Source organism: Haematobia irritans, chromosome 3 (assembly GCF_050003625.1).
Source record: "Haematobia irritans isolate KBUSLIRL chromosome 3, ASM5000362v1, whole genome shotgun sequence".
Classification (NCBI taxonomy): domain Eukaryota; kingdom Metazoa; phylum Arthropoda; class Insecta; order Diptera; family Muscidae; genus Haematobia; species Haematobia irritans.
Window position 1 is genome coordinate 202006519 of NC_134399.1, and position 15064 is coordinate 202021582.

Genomic DNA, 15064 nt, shown 5'->3' on the forward strand with positions numbered 1-15064 from the left:
TAAAAGGATCAATTGTGCGTAAATATATGTTAATTCACCGGACCGGTGTATTTTAATTAGACAAATGCGGCAAAAGCACTACGAACGATGTGCATTGAAGGTATTACTTAAAGAGAACTGAACTAATTCCTCTTTGGAAATTGCTAAACTGAAATTTTATTGTGACGGGGTACTTTGGTTGATTGCTTGGTTGGTTGGTACTACTATAGTTGTCGTCAGCGTCATATGGCTACAATTTTTCTTTTTTGTTTTTGACGCGCTTTGCTACGTTTAAACGTGTTCGAGAATTAAAATATTTCAAATACAATAATAACAATAACGATACTAACGACAACAATAAGAGTGAATGACAAGTAAAATAGCTAAAGTGAAATGAAAACAATCCATTAAAAGAACGTGGGCAAAAACAATACAAGAAATCATAAAAAAGCATTGATGAAAGAAATACACAAAGCGCAGAAATCGAATTGACGCAGAAGTACAGTGGCTCAAATATTTATTTCGTTGAAAAAAATATATATACAAATTTTATCATTCGAAATTTTTGGAAAAAAAATTAAGTCAAATCAAAGACAAAAAAATAATACGGGCAGCTAGAGTGGCATAAAGTTTAGCATATCCATCTTGCCGGCAGTACGAATTCTGATATGCGTACTAGGTACGAACATTTTGTACAAACGTACTTGATAGTACTAATCCGTACACACTGAAAACAATATTACAATAATATGAAAGATTATGCAACCTACATTTTAGGTCACGCACTTTACACAATATTAAGGATGAATTTCTTCAAATCTTTGAAATTCGCGTCCCTCTGTCAAAGTCGAATGTCTTTGAAGGCAGATTTTCCTTAAAGTAAAGAAACACATTTTTGATTCAAAGAAATAATCTTTAAAAATAGGCTAAGACTTATATTGAGGATTTTTCATTTTTGGTTTAAAGTTCGTTTTTATGGAATTAAGAAAACATTTTTTCTTTATGAAAATGGAACAAAATTGGCTTTAATCCGTTTGATCGCACCAAATTTATAAATTTTGTGGACTTTTGCGCCGATCGAACCAAAATGAAAACACTGCTCTTTAACTAGGAATTACTTCAATTTTCTATAGAAACAAAATTTTGACAAAATTTTCTATAGAAATAAAATTTTGACAAAATTTTCTATAGAAATAAAATTTTAACAACATTTTGTATAGAAATAAAATTTTGAGAAAAATTTCTATAGAAAAAAAATTTTGAGAAAATTTTCTATAGAAATAAAATTTTGACAAAATTTTCTATAGAAATAAAATATTGACAAAATTTTCTATAGAAACAAAATTTTGACAAAATTTTCTGTAGAAATAAAATTTTGACAAAATTTTCTATAGAAATAAAATTTTGACAAAATTTTCTATAGAAATAAAATTTTAACAACATTTTGTATAGAAATAAAATTTTGAGAAAATTTTCTATAGAAATAAAATTTTGAGAAAATTTTCTATAGAAATAAAATTTTGACAAAATTTTCTATAGCAATAAAATTTTGACAAAATTTTCTATAGAAATAAAATTTTGACAAAATTTTCTATAGAAATAAAATTTTGACAAAATTTTCTATAGAAATAAAATTTTGACAAAATTTTCTATAGAAATAAAATTTTGAGAAAATTTTCTATAGAAATAAAATTTTGAGAAAATTTTCTATAGAAATAAAATTTTGAGAAAATTTTCTATAGAAATAAAATTTTGACAAAATTTTCTATAGAAATAAAATTTTGACAAAATTTTCTATAGAAATAAAATTTTGACAAAATTTTCTATAGAAATAACATTTTGACAAAATTTTCTATAGAAATAAAATTTTGACAAAATTTTCTATACAAATAAAATTTTGACAAAATTTTCTATAGAAATAAAATTTTGACAAAATTTTCTATAGAAATAAATTTTTGACAAAATTTTCTATAGAAATAAAATTTTGACAAAATTTTCTATAGAAATAAAATTTTGACAAAATTTTCTATAGAAATAACATTTTGACAAAATTTTCTATAGAAATAACATTTTGACAAAATTTTCTATAGAAATAAAATTTTGCCAAATTTTCTATAGAAATAAAATTTTGACAAAATTTTCTATACACATAAAATTTTGACAAAATTTTCTATAGAAATAAAATTTTGACAAAATTTTCTATAGAAATAAAATTTTGACAAAATTTTCTATACAAATAAAATTTTGACAAAATTTTCTATAGAAATAAAACTTTGAGAAAATTTTCTATAGAAATAAAATTTTCTATAGAAATAAAATTTTGACAAAATTTTCTATACAAATAAAATTTTGACAAAATTTTCTATAGAAATAAAATTTTGAGAAAATTTTCTATAGAAATAAAATTTTGAGAAAATTTTCTATAGAAATAAAATTTTGACAAAATTTTCTATAGAAATAAAATTTTGACAAAATTTTCTATAGAAATAAAATTTTGACAAAATTTTCTGTAGAAATAAAATTTTGACAAAATTTTCTATAGAAATAAAATTTTGACAAAATTTTCTATAGAAATAAAATTGTGAGAAAATTTTCTATAGACATAAAATTTTGACAAACATTTTTATAGTAATAAAATTTTGACAAAATTTTCTATAGAAATAAAATTTTGACAAAATTTTCTATAGAAATAAAATTTTGACAAAATTTTCTAAAGAAATAAAATTTTGCAAAATTTTCTATAGAAATAAAATTTTGAGAAAATTTTCTATAGACATAAAATTTTGACAAACCTTTTTATAGTAATAAAATTTTGATAAAATTTTCTATAGAAATAAAATTTTGACAAAATTTTCTATAGAAATAAAATTTTGACAAAATTTTCTATAGAAATAAAATTTTGACAAAATTTTCTATAGAAATAAAATTTTGACAAAATTTTCTATAGAAATAAAATTTTGACAAAATTTTCTATAGAAATAGAATTTTTACAAAATTTTCTATAGAAATAAAATTTTGACAAAATTTTCTATAGAAATAAAATTTTGACAAAATTTTCTATAGAAATAAAGTTTTGACAAAATTTTCTATAGAAATAAAATTTTGACAAAATTTTCGATAGAAATAAAATTTTGACAAAATTTTCTATAGAAATAAAATTTTGACAAAATTTTTTAAAGAAATAAAATTTTGAGAAAATTTTCTATAGAAATAAAATTTTGACAAAATTTTCTATAGAAATACAATTTTGAGAAAATTTTCTATAGAAATAAAATTTTGAGAAAATTTTCTATATAAATTGTATTTCTATAGACAATTTTGTATAAATTTTAACAAAATTGTCTATAGAAATACAATTTTGACAAAATTTTCTGTAGAAATAAAATTATGACAAAATTTTCGATAGGAATAAAATTTTAACAAAATTTTCTATAGAAATAAAATTTTGACAAAATTTTCTATAGAAATAAAATGTTGAGAAAATTTTTGAGACTTAACACCCACCTAAAACCATTAATATCTCTTTGTGAGCCACTGTTAATCCCCTTCTCAAAACTCTTTCGGCGCATTTAACATTGTTTTTACTCTCTTCGCTGTTGTCACAATGTTTTTGTTTTGATGAAAAAATTGCTCAGCCCATAAGGAAACAAACGCAAAACAAGTGAATTAAAATCGCAAAAAATAAATATATTTTATACGTTTTCTATTTTCTTTATTTTGTTTTGCTGTTTTCTCATAGTAAACAACAAGTGGAAGCAAAACAAAAACAAATGCATAACACTATCACAAAACTAATAACAACAATAATAGAAGGAAACACAAAAAACAACTAGCTAGACTTTAATGAATTCGAAATGATAACGAACGAAAACGATACTATTGTGACGCGTCTAGAATATAATGATGATGTGGTCCGTCTGTCTGCCTTTGGAGGTACATATATAGAGGCTGAATCTCTCCGATACTAGACGGAGAAATACGCGGTTTTGTTGTTGCTGGTAAGTTTCCTTTCCTCTGGGAAAAAAAGACAACTGCACTGCACCTACCGACAATCTATCTGATGAAACATTAGCAAATCGCTTATCAGATTAATTATTAAAATCATCATTTTGAACTTTTTTTGTTAGGCACAACTTTGGACAAAGAAAAGGAAAGTGGTGCGCAAAAATCTTTGGCAGAGGAACTAAACCCAAGATTCTGGAAAATTCAAATATACGGCAAAATTATTCTAGATATGCATATTGCATAATGCACAATTAAAATGAGGTTTACAGTAATTTTAAATTTAAATATAGAATTTTTACATTCCCAACAGCTCATTAAAATATGTGGTCATTAGTGACATAATTAACATGCCAATTATGCCAATAATGACTTTACACTTGATTAAAAATTTACACAAATTTTGGGAGTGTCATATAATTATTTTACAAGGAGTAAAATGTGTGCTTATTTGTTATATGGTTGTTATGATATCATGAGGGAGAATCGGGACAAGAATCTTGTGGAAAAATGTATTCGCAAAGCTAATGGACTATTTATGTACACTCAAAAAAAATATTCGAAGCGTTTTGATCTTAAATTTAAAGATTCAATATATCAATTAATTCAAGAACGATTTCTATAAGTAAAAAATGTTGTTCTTGACCTTAAAGAAAATTTTCCTTAGTTGAAAATCATAAGACTTAACGGAGCGACGTAACTTTACAAGATTCGTGTCCTAAATTTAATGAAAATAATTCTTCGAAGCATTATATTCTCTTTTTAATTAAAATGTCATTAATTAAAATAAATTTGTCTTTAATTTTGTGTAAATTGCGTATCTTAGATTTTAGGTTGCATAACCTTTCATATTAGGCCAATATTTTTTGTTAGTGTATGGATCAAATCACCGGAGACGAATTCAAAAATGTAAGAACTCAATACAGTAATGCTGAGCCACACAGAAAAAAATTTTTATTTGTCTTCAATCACGAAATTAATTGATCCAATTAATTTCTAATTGAAATCTCTACAATCACAGATATATTAATATCAATCCCGAAAGTCAATAAAAAAAATAATTGATACAATTAATTTTTATGATTTAATTTAATTTCATTTACAAAATTTGTTGAATCAATTAAATTTTGAATTGAATATTTTTTAAAATTCATATAAAATTTTATTTGGAAAAATTTTGGTGACGTTTTTACTGGGCAGCCATAATATCTCACGGAAGGAGATATCATGGACAATTGATAGAGAAATAAGGAGAGCCTTTTATAATTCTGGATTGAGAAACCCTACACTCAAAAAAAATTTACTTGAATCCAAAGGTTTTGACTTTCCTCTAAGGAATATGGTATCGATTCTGAGCCAAAGATGCGAGTTCTATCTGGCTTTCATCTAGGATCTATAAAATTAAAATTAGGATACATATCGCATTTATCGAATTTTCTTTCTATTTTTCCGGTATATTAATAAAGCTATTCACGTACAAACAAATGGCGCTTTAAAAATCCAAATTATAACGGATTCTTCGAAGTAAAAAATATTTTCTTAATTCCAAAAAAAAAAACTTTAAACCCAAGATATTAAATCCTCAAAATAAGTCTTACCCTATATTTGAAGTTTTTACCTTAAATCAAAAGATTCAATATTTCAGTTAGTTTAAGGACGACTTCTTTAAATCAAAAATGTGTTTCTTTACTTTAAGGCTAATTAGCCTTAGTTCAAAGGCATGCGACTTTAACGGAGGGACGCGAATTTACAAAATTTGTGTGCTACATTTAATGAAACAATTTATTATAATATTTCTTTTAATTAAAGAAATTTGTTAATTTTTTAATTAATTTTTTGAATTTTAAAGAAATTTGTCCTTAATAGTATGTAAATTGCGTATCCTAAAATTGCGGTCGCGTTATCTTTAATATCACGTAAATATTTTTTTCAGCGTAGTGTTGCAATCTGCCAACTGACAGCTTTATCGTAAAGCTTGCATTTTTGAGGTTATACATACACAGAACGTTTTGCCATAGTTGGTAGAATTCTACCAAAAATGGTAGATTTTTTACTGTTTGATAGATTGGTAGAATTCTTGATGTTTTGGTAGATTTCGTAAAATATTTCTCTCCAACTACGAGGTACCACAATTTGTATAGAAATAATATTTTAATAAAATTTCTTATAGAAATAAAATTTTGAGAAAATGTTCTATCGAAATAAAATTTTGACAAAATTTTCTATAGAAATAAAAATTTTGACAAAATTTTCTATAGAAACAAAATTTTGACAAAATTTTCTATAGAAATAAAATTTTGACTTTTTTTATATAGAAAAAAATTTTGACAAAATTTTCTATAGAAATATTTTAAAATATTGACAAAATTTTCTATAGAAATAAAATTTTGACAAAATTTTCTGTAGAAATAAAATTTTGACAAAATTTTCTATAGAAATTAAATTTTGACAAAATTTTCCATAGAAATAAAATTTTGACAAAATTTTCCATAGAAATAAAATTTTGACAAAATTTTCCATAGAAATAAAATTTTGACAAAATTTTCTATAGAAATAAAATTTTGACAAAATTTTCTATAGAAATAAAATTTTGACAAAATTTTCTATAGAAATAAAATTTTGACAAAATTTTCTATAGAAATAAAATTTTGACAAAATTTTCTATAGAAATAAAATTTTGACAAAATTTTCTATAGAAATAAAATTTTAACAACATTTTGTATAGAAATAAAATTTTGAGAAAATTTTCTATAGAAATAAAATTTTGAGAAAATTTTCTATAGAAATAAAATTTTGAGAAAATTTTCTATAGAAATAAAATTTTGACAAAATTTTCTATAGAAATAAAATTTTGACAAAATTTTCTATAGAAATAAAATTTTGACAAAATTTTCTATAGAAATAAAATTTTGCCAAATTTTCTATAGAAATAAAATTTTGACAAAATTTTCTATACACATAAAATTTTGACAAAATTTTCTATAGAAATAAAATTTTGACAAAATTTTCTATACAAATAAAATTTTGACAAAATTTTCTATAGAAATAAAACTTTGAGAAAATTTTCTATAGAAATAAAATTTTGACAAAATTTTCTATAGAAATAAAATTTTGACAAAATTTTCTATAGAAATAAAATTTTGACAAAATTTTCTATACAAATAAAATTTTGACAAAATTTTCTATAGAAATAAAATTTTGAGAAAATTTTCTATAGAAATAAAATTTTGAGAAATTTTCTATAGAAATAAAATTTTGACAAAATTTTCTATAGAAATAAAATTTTGACAAAATTTTCTATAGAAATAAAATTTTGACAAAATTTTCTGTAGAAATAAAATTTTGACAAAATTTTCTATAGAAATAAAATTTTGACAAAATTTTCTATAGAAATAAAATTTTGACAAAATTTTCTATAGAAATAAAATTTTGACAAAATTTTTTATAAAAATAAAATTTTGATAAAATTTTCTATAGAAATAAAATTTTGGCAAAATATTCTATCGAAATAAAATTTTGACAAATTTTTCTACAGAAATAAAATTTTGACAAAATTTTCTACAGAAATAAAATATTGACAAAATTTTCTATAGAAATAAAATTTTGACAAAATTTTGTACATAGAAAAAAACTTTTGGAAAATTTTTCTATAGAAATTAAATTTTGACAGAATTTTATTTCTGAAAATAAAATGTTGACAAAATTTTCTATAGAAATAAAATTTTGACAAAATTTTCTATAGAAATAAAATATTGACAAAATTTTCTATAGAAATAAAATGTTGACAAAATTTTCTATAGAAATAAAATTTTGACAAAATTTTCTATGGAAAAAAATTTTGACAAAATTTTCTATAGAAATAAAATTTTGACTAAATTTTCTATAGAAATCAAATTTTAACAAAATTTTCTATAGAAATAAAATTTCGACAAAATTGTCTATAGAAATAAAATTTCGACAAAATTTTCTATAGAAATACAATTCTGACAAAATTTTCTATAGAAATACAATTCTGACAAAATTTTCTATAGGAATAAAATTTTAACAAAATTTTCTATAGAAATAAAATTTTGACAAAATGTTCTATAAATAAAAATTTGTCAAAATGTTCTATAGAAATAAAATTTTGACAAAATGTTCATAGAAATAAAATGTTGACAATAAAATAAAATAAAATTTTGACCAAATTTTCTATAGAAATACAATTTTGACAAAATTTTCTATAGAAATAAAATTTCGACAAAATTTTTTTATAGAAATGAAAAATTTCCTCCAAAATAAGAGTTTTGAAATTTGGTAGATTTTTTCAAAATGTCCTTGAAATTTTGGTAAATTATTTTTGCCACGAGCGGCAGCCGTGTTTGACATGCGAGCGTTATTTGTGTTGATGACAGCAACTTAAAAGATTTATCTCGTTAAAAAATGGAATCAAATCGTGAATATATTCGTACGATTATTTTTTACAAATCTGGACGTGGATTAACTCAACACAGTGCATCGATGAACTTAATTAAATTTTTGGCGATGTAGCTCCGTCAAGAACTAGTGTTTCTCAATGGTATAGTGAATTCAACCGAGGTCGTAGGTCACTCCTATGTGAATTTCATGAAAGTGTGCAAAATCAGTTGTTATTCCGGAAACCATTGATGAGATTGAGAAAACCGGAGGTATTAGTGGGACCCCAGCATACATTCAATATTGCATAAATATTTGACCGCCAAAAAATTTTGTTTGCATTGTGGGATCTATTGGCCAATCGCTCAAAACAGGCTTGTGGCACATATGTGCGCGAAAATCAATATGAGCCAAATCCAACACAGGCACAAAGCACTCCCAAGCAATTGATCACCTATTTTTTTAATTGTACCAATAGAACAATGCAGAACAGTCAATTCTGAGTGGTACACAACCATTTGTTTGCCAGTTACCTTACAATGGCTTCAATCACAGAAATGATAGTATTAATTAAACAATTAATTGAAAGTCGATTAAAAAAATTAATGGATCCAATTAAAGAATTAACTGATACTATTAATTTTTGTGATTGATTTTTGTTTCAATTAACAAATTTATTGAATTAATTATATTTTTAATTGAATATTTGTTAAAACTCAATTAGGACTTTAATTGGAAAAATGTTCGTGAAATTTTTACTGTGTAATGGTGAAGGTCAATCATGGGTAAGGAAGAAAAGAATGTTGGCCGTCTGTGGCTGAGACCATTCTGCCCAACTACGAATCTCGACCAATTATATTGTATATGTATTTGATATACATCATCTCATGTTATCACTTTGTTTGCTGGGAAAATATTTAATTGAAAATCAGCCGTTTCGTAATGCTACTGTAATTAATTTTTTTTCCTATACTCAATGCAATTACATCAATATAAATAAGTGGTTTTGTCCATCTATAGATATTGATGTCCCATACACGTGTGACATCTTTATCACTGTTGTGTAATTGAGAATCATTAGCACAATCACGCACAATATGAATGTCCGATCTGTGCTTTCAGTTTTCATTCTATCTATTCTAGTATTTCAGCTACTTCGGACATCTCATAGTATTGGTATTATTGTAGAGATAAGTTCTTTTGTGTTTTATAGCTTACATTAATGTATAGAATTGCTACAAGGCCACACACCATCATTGCTCACTCCTACTAACACTTTAACAATTAAAGAATTACTACAAAATATATAGGTGAAATCAGTTGTTGAACTATATACTGCGGTCATTGAATTAGAACAGAAGCCATTGATATTGAAATAATTTTATACATGCAATTAAATATTTCGTTATTGTAATTCAATTTTGGTTTAATAACGAAAATTGTTAAGGATTATTAATTATTAATTATTAAGGATTATACGTGATAAAGTCTCCTATGCCTTCTCAGTTCTCATCAGTTTTAACTTACACAGAAGTACTATAGATTTTTTATTTTTTAAAACTGCGCTATGATGTTTTGAATGCAACAAACTTGATTTCGTAGAATTCGGTCAAAATTTTAAGACAAGAATTTTTTCTCTGGTTGTATCTTAAAAGATACAGTGCGCATTTAAGGGTTAATATAACGCGAAAAGAGAATGACTATTCGATAAATGAGATATTTTTCCTAATTTTATTGATCCTAGATTGTAAATTGTTACAAGTACATCTAAAACAGTTTAAATTTCGAATCATATGATCGACTATATTTCAATTTATTTCAAACTAATGCTACACATATTTCACTGGCGCCACACAGTACATATTTTTTTTTCCAAATTTGTAGCAAACCACATTCCCACTAATCTAAATAGTGCGAAATAGTGGTCGTGTGAGTTATTAAAAACAAAAATGTGTTTTTTATTCTATTTCATTTCTCAAGTGCGTACTTAAAAGCAGGGGAGGCATATAGCAAAAAACAAAACGAAATAAATAAACATTAACCCTTTCACTACCGAAATAAACCTAAGGATAAACACTTTAATTTTTCTTCTATTTTTACTTGTACTAACAGCATGTAGAACAAAAATTGTCATTTTGTAAACCTACCTCAATTACTTCAAGAGCTATATGAGCTTGTTCTGAAAACTGGATTCTTGAATTGTGACCAAATGGCCTTAAGTAAATAAGCGCGATTTGGCCTATAAAATCTATCAAAGTGTTAGAAAAAATACAAAAAAAAGAACCCGTAAAAGTATCAGATATAGTTTTTGTATAAATGTCCATTTACTACACCGAAAGAATTTTCTTCGTAAAAGAACGAAAAATTTCGTTAAAAGTACTAAATTCGTCATTGTTTTATTACCAAAGAAACTTTTCATTAAAAGTACGAAATATTTCGTACTTTTTACTAAGAAAAGTTCTTCCAAAATTTTCGTAGTTTGTAAGAAAAAAATTCGTATTTTTTATGAAGAATCTTCGTACTTTTTATGAAACAATTTCGTTCTTTTTATGAAAATGTTTCGTACTTTTTATGAAAAATTTTCGTAGTTTTTATGAAAAATTTTCGTACTTCTTATGAAAAACTTTCGTACGTTTTTTTTCAAAAATATTCGAACTTTTAGAAAAAAAATTTGTAGTCGAAAGTGCATTTAGTTGTAGTTACAAGTGTGAAAAATGACATCACACATCTTAAGATTTTGAATAGTTTTTAGTTTTATTGCTAGACTTTTATTCATAGCGTGCTATCACCCAAATGAGAAGTAGCATAGACTTGCATAAAAAAATAGAAAAAAGCAAAGGAACACTCATTCACATTATAAAAGACAATTTTATGTCGCGAACGGAAATTTTACAACTTCAATGAAACTTCTTCGTTATTTCAAAGAAAATGTTTCGTACTTTTTATGAAGAAAATTTCAACGCAGAATGTTTCGTAAAATATTCGTAAAAACTTCTTCACAAAATTCATGAAATTTGAAGAAAGTTTTGTTACAATTACGAACTTTTTACGAAGAAAAGTTAATGTAGAATATTTCGTAGAAGTTTCGTATATTCGTAAAATTTACGAAAATGAATGAAAATTTCGTTATTTTAATGAAGAATTCACGAAGAATAGTTAATGAAGAATTCTTCGTAAAATTAACGAAGAGAAACATACAGTACAACAATTGTCTCAAATTTTCGTATTTTTCGTTTATTGTTAAAGAAGTTTATAAAAATGTATTTTAGATCTCACCAATATGGACAATATTTACTTTAAAATAACATCGAGAAAAAAAATCCAAACTAAGTGCGCAAAATAGGAAATTTGGTGTCTTTTTCGAATGTCCTTCTAAGTGGACATCGGTAGTGAAAGGGTTAAAGAAAATAGACGCAATTTTTATGTTGTTTGTTACGTGTGGTGCCAAAGTCCAATATTTATAAAAATAATAATAATTGATGATGCATTTTGTGTATGTTGCGTATGATGGATAGGAACGAAGGTGGTCTCAAAAGTTTTCTAACTTTTGTGTATTTCTATAGATCTTTCTTACGTAAATATATACACGCAGTGAAAAACATTTTTGAGAATCTTAATATATATCCACACAAGATATATTTGGATATAATCATTTAATTACTTATATACTTATGCATTAATATGTTAAAATATAATATATTAAATTTTGGAATTCAAAATTTCTTATTTATTTTTTTTTTTTCAAATACATATATATTATTTAGAAACGAGGGAGCCATGTTTGTACGGAGGAAGTAAGAAGAAAAAAAATTGGTACACTAAAAAAATATATACCTAATATGTAAGGTTGTGCCTAAATTTTAGATCGCAGAGCTTACAGTTTACTGTCAAATTTCTTAAAAAATTTAAAAAATTATAATTAAAATATAGTGCATAATATCTGCTTTAATATCACCGAATTTGTCACAAGTATTTCACAATAATTCATCAAAATGTGGAATCACACCAACCGTGGATACGAAAAGCATTATTTTATTAGATTTTTGTTTATTACCAAAAACACTCCGTTCGTTGAACTAGGTAGTTCAATGACTTTCAAACATGTTTTCCCCCATTGCTTAAATGTATCTCCTGTTTTTTTTTATCTCAAACGAAAAATATGGTAATTTAGAAAAACTAATTTTGCATTGTATACAATTTATTGATTGCACAAAAGAAAGCTTAAAACTAGTCAAATCTTCAATTCTAAAGCTTTTAAATTTTGTTCTGCTTTCGACACGCAGAGAAAAATCTGGTTTATCTATGATAACCGCCTTTATTTAATGCTAAGTCCAGGAATTTTGGCCGCATGGAAAACATTCAAGAAGAGTTTGAAGATGCTGAATTGGAGGCATTACACGAAAAGTCGATACGAGCAACTAAAGGAAAACTTTCCAAATCGTTCGAAGTTACATGCCATTTCTCATCGATTGAAAATATTGGGAGTGATTCCGAAGCATGATACTTGGATCCGTTTCCACCAAATTTGGGGAAACTTTTCGTGGTGACAAGAGCCCGGAAAATATCGGCAACACTACTTTGGGTACCGTACGAGTTGAAGCAATTTTGCATTGCGAACAGATGTTCCAAAGGCAACAAATTAAAGGTTATTGATAAAAATGGACCCACTAGGAGTGCATGGAAGGAAGCTTTTGATGTATATTTGGTGTGACTTGCTTGGTTTGGTGTACTACGAGCTACTGCAACCGAGTGAAACGATCGCAGGAGCTTTGTATCGAACTAAATTTGTGCGTTTGATTCGATCATTGCGTAATAAAAGGCCTTGAAAGTCGAACTAGAAATTTTAGAAATCATTAAAAACGGCCAGAATATTTGGAAACGCACAATAAGGTGATTTTTGCAGCACTTAACGCTGGGTCACATGTTGCAATCTCCGTAAAAAGTTATTTGGAAACACTCAAATGGGAAGTCCTAACTCATCCTCCGAACAGCCCAGACATTGCTCCTTCCCATTACCACTTGTGCCGATTGATGGCACATGACTTGACTGATAAGCATTTTCGTTCTTGTGAGGACCGATCCATATTTTGCCAGAAAGATTTAAAAAGTAATTGCTAGCAATAGAAAATACTTCGATTGATCAGTCAGTTACAATCGTTTTCGGTATACAAATTTTCGCATGCTCACCTTGCTTAGGTTAGGTGGGGATAGATATAGTGGTAGTAGAGGTGTGCACGTGACATGAAATTGTCGTGACTTACGATGGCAAAGGCGTGAGTGTGACTAACCAACAAAATGTCGTGCGTGAACGTGAGTCACGAAAATAATATCTTCGTGAGTGTGCGTGAGTAACGAATTTCAGAAAAACACGCTCACGAACATAAAATGCTTACGAGTTGAATTCATTTATAATTTTAGTGACGTCCTAGGTGTTGACTTCTATAACGCTCTCGATTTTAAACATACTTTTGTTTTCAGTCAGGTTCTACACTCAAAAAAAAGTTTACTTGGATCCAAAAATTTTGACCTTGCATTAAGGATTTTGGTATTGATTCCGAGCCAAAGATGCGGGTTCTTTAAAATAATAATTTTTTTTCCTACCTATTTGGCTTTAAATCTGGGACCTATAAAATTAAAATTAGGATACAGAGTTTATTTATCGAATTTTCATTCTATTTTCCCGGTATAATAATAATGCCATTCACGTACACATAAATGCCAGATTTTAATCATACTTATGTTTTCAGTCAGGTTCTACACTCAAAAAAAAAAGTTTACATGGATCCAAAGATTTTGACCTTGCTTTAAGGATTTTGGTATTGATTCCGAGACAAAGATGCGGGTTCTTTAAAATAAGGATTTTTTTTTGCTACCTATTTGGCTTTAAATCTGGGATCTATAAACTAAAAATTAGGATACAGATTTTATTTATCGAATTTTCATTCTATTTTCCCGGTATAATAATAATGCTATTCACGTACAAATAAATGCCAGTTTAAAAATCCAAATTATGACGGATAGTTCGAAGTAAAAAATATTTTCTTAATTCCAAAAAACTTTAACCCAAAGACGCTAAATCTTCAAAATAAGTCTTAGCCTATCGTTGGCGTGTTTTTATCTGAAATCTAAAGATTCAATATTTCAGTTAATTTGAGGACGATTTATTTAAATCAAAAATGTGTTTATTTACTTTAAAGAAAATTTGCCTTAGTTTAAAGACATGCAACTTTAACGAAGGGACACAAATTTTCAAAATGTTTGTCCTAAATTTAACGAAAAAAATTTTTGAAGCAAAGATTATAAACTTTCTTTTAATTAAAATTTCATTGTTGTAAAGAAATTTGTCTTTAGTAGTGTGTAAATTGCACATCCTCAAATTGAGGTTGAAATTTTAATTAAAATAAAGTTTATAATCTCTGCTTCAAAAATTTTTTTTCATTAAATTTAGGACACAAATTTTGTAAATTTGCGTCCCTCCGTTAAAGTCGCATGTCCTTCAAATAAGGCTAATTTTCCTTAAAGTAAAGTAACACATTTTTGATTTAAAGGAATTGTCCTTAAATTAACTGAAATATTGAAACTTTAGATTTAAGATAGAAACGCTTTAAATATAGGCTGAGACTTTTTTTGAGGATTTAGCGTCTTTGGTTTAAAGTTTTTTTTTTGGAATTAAGAAAATGTTTTTTAC

The 15064-nt window shown here is 25.7% G+C and overlaps 1 protein-coding gene and 1 long non-coding RNA gene across 2 annotated transcripts in view; one reads left to right on the plus strand and one right to left on the minus strand.

Moving 5' to 3' along the window:
• Positions 1-15064, minus strand: part of S6KL (ribosomal protein S6 kinase like) — a 192500-nt gene that overhangs the window by 155378 nt on the left and 22058 nt on the right. The gene's annotated exons all lie outside the window — the stretch shown is intronic.
• LOC142229253 (uncharacterized) lies at positions 3638-4794 on the plus strand. The gene is made up of 2 exons (XR_012720366.1): positions 3638-3977; positions 4107-4794. It is a non-coding gene; the product is annotated as an uncharacterized LOC142229253 (long non-coding RNA).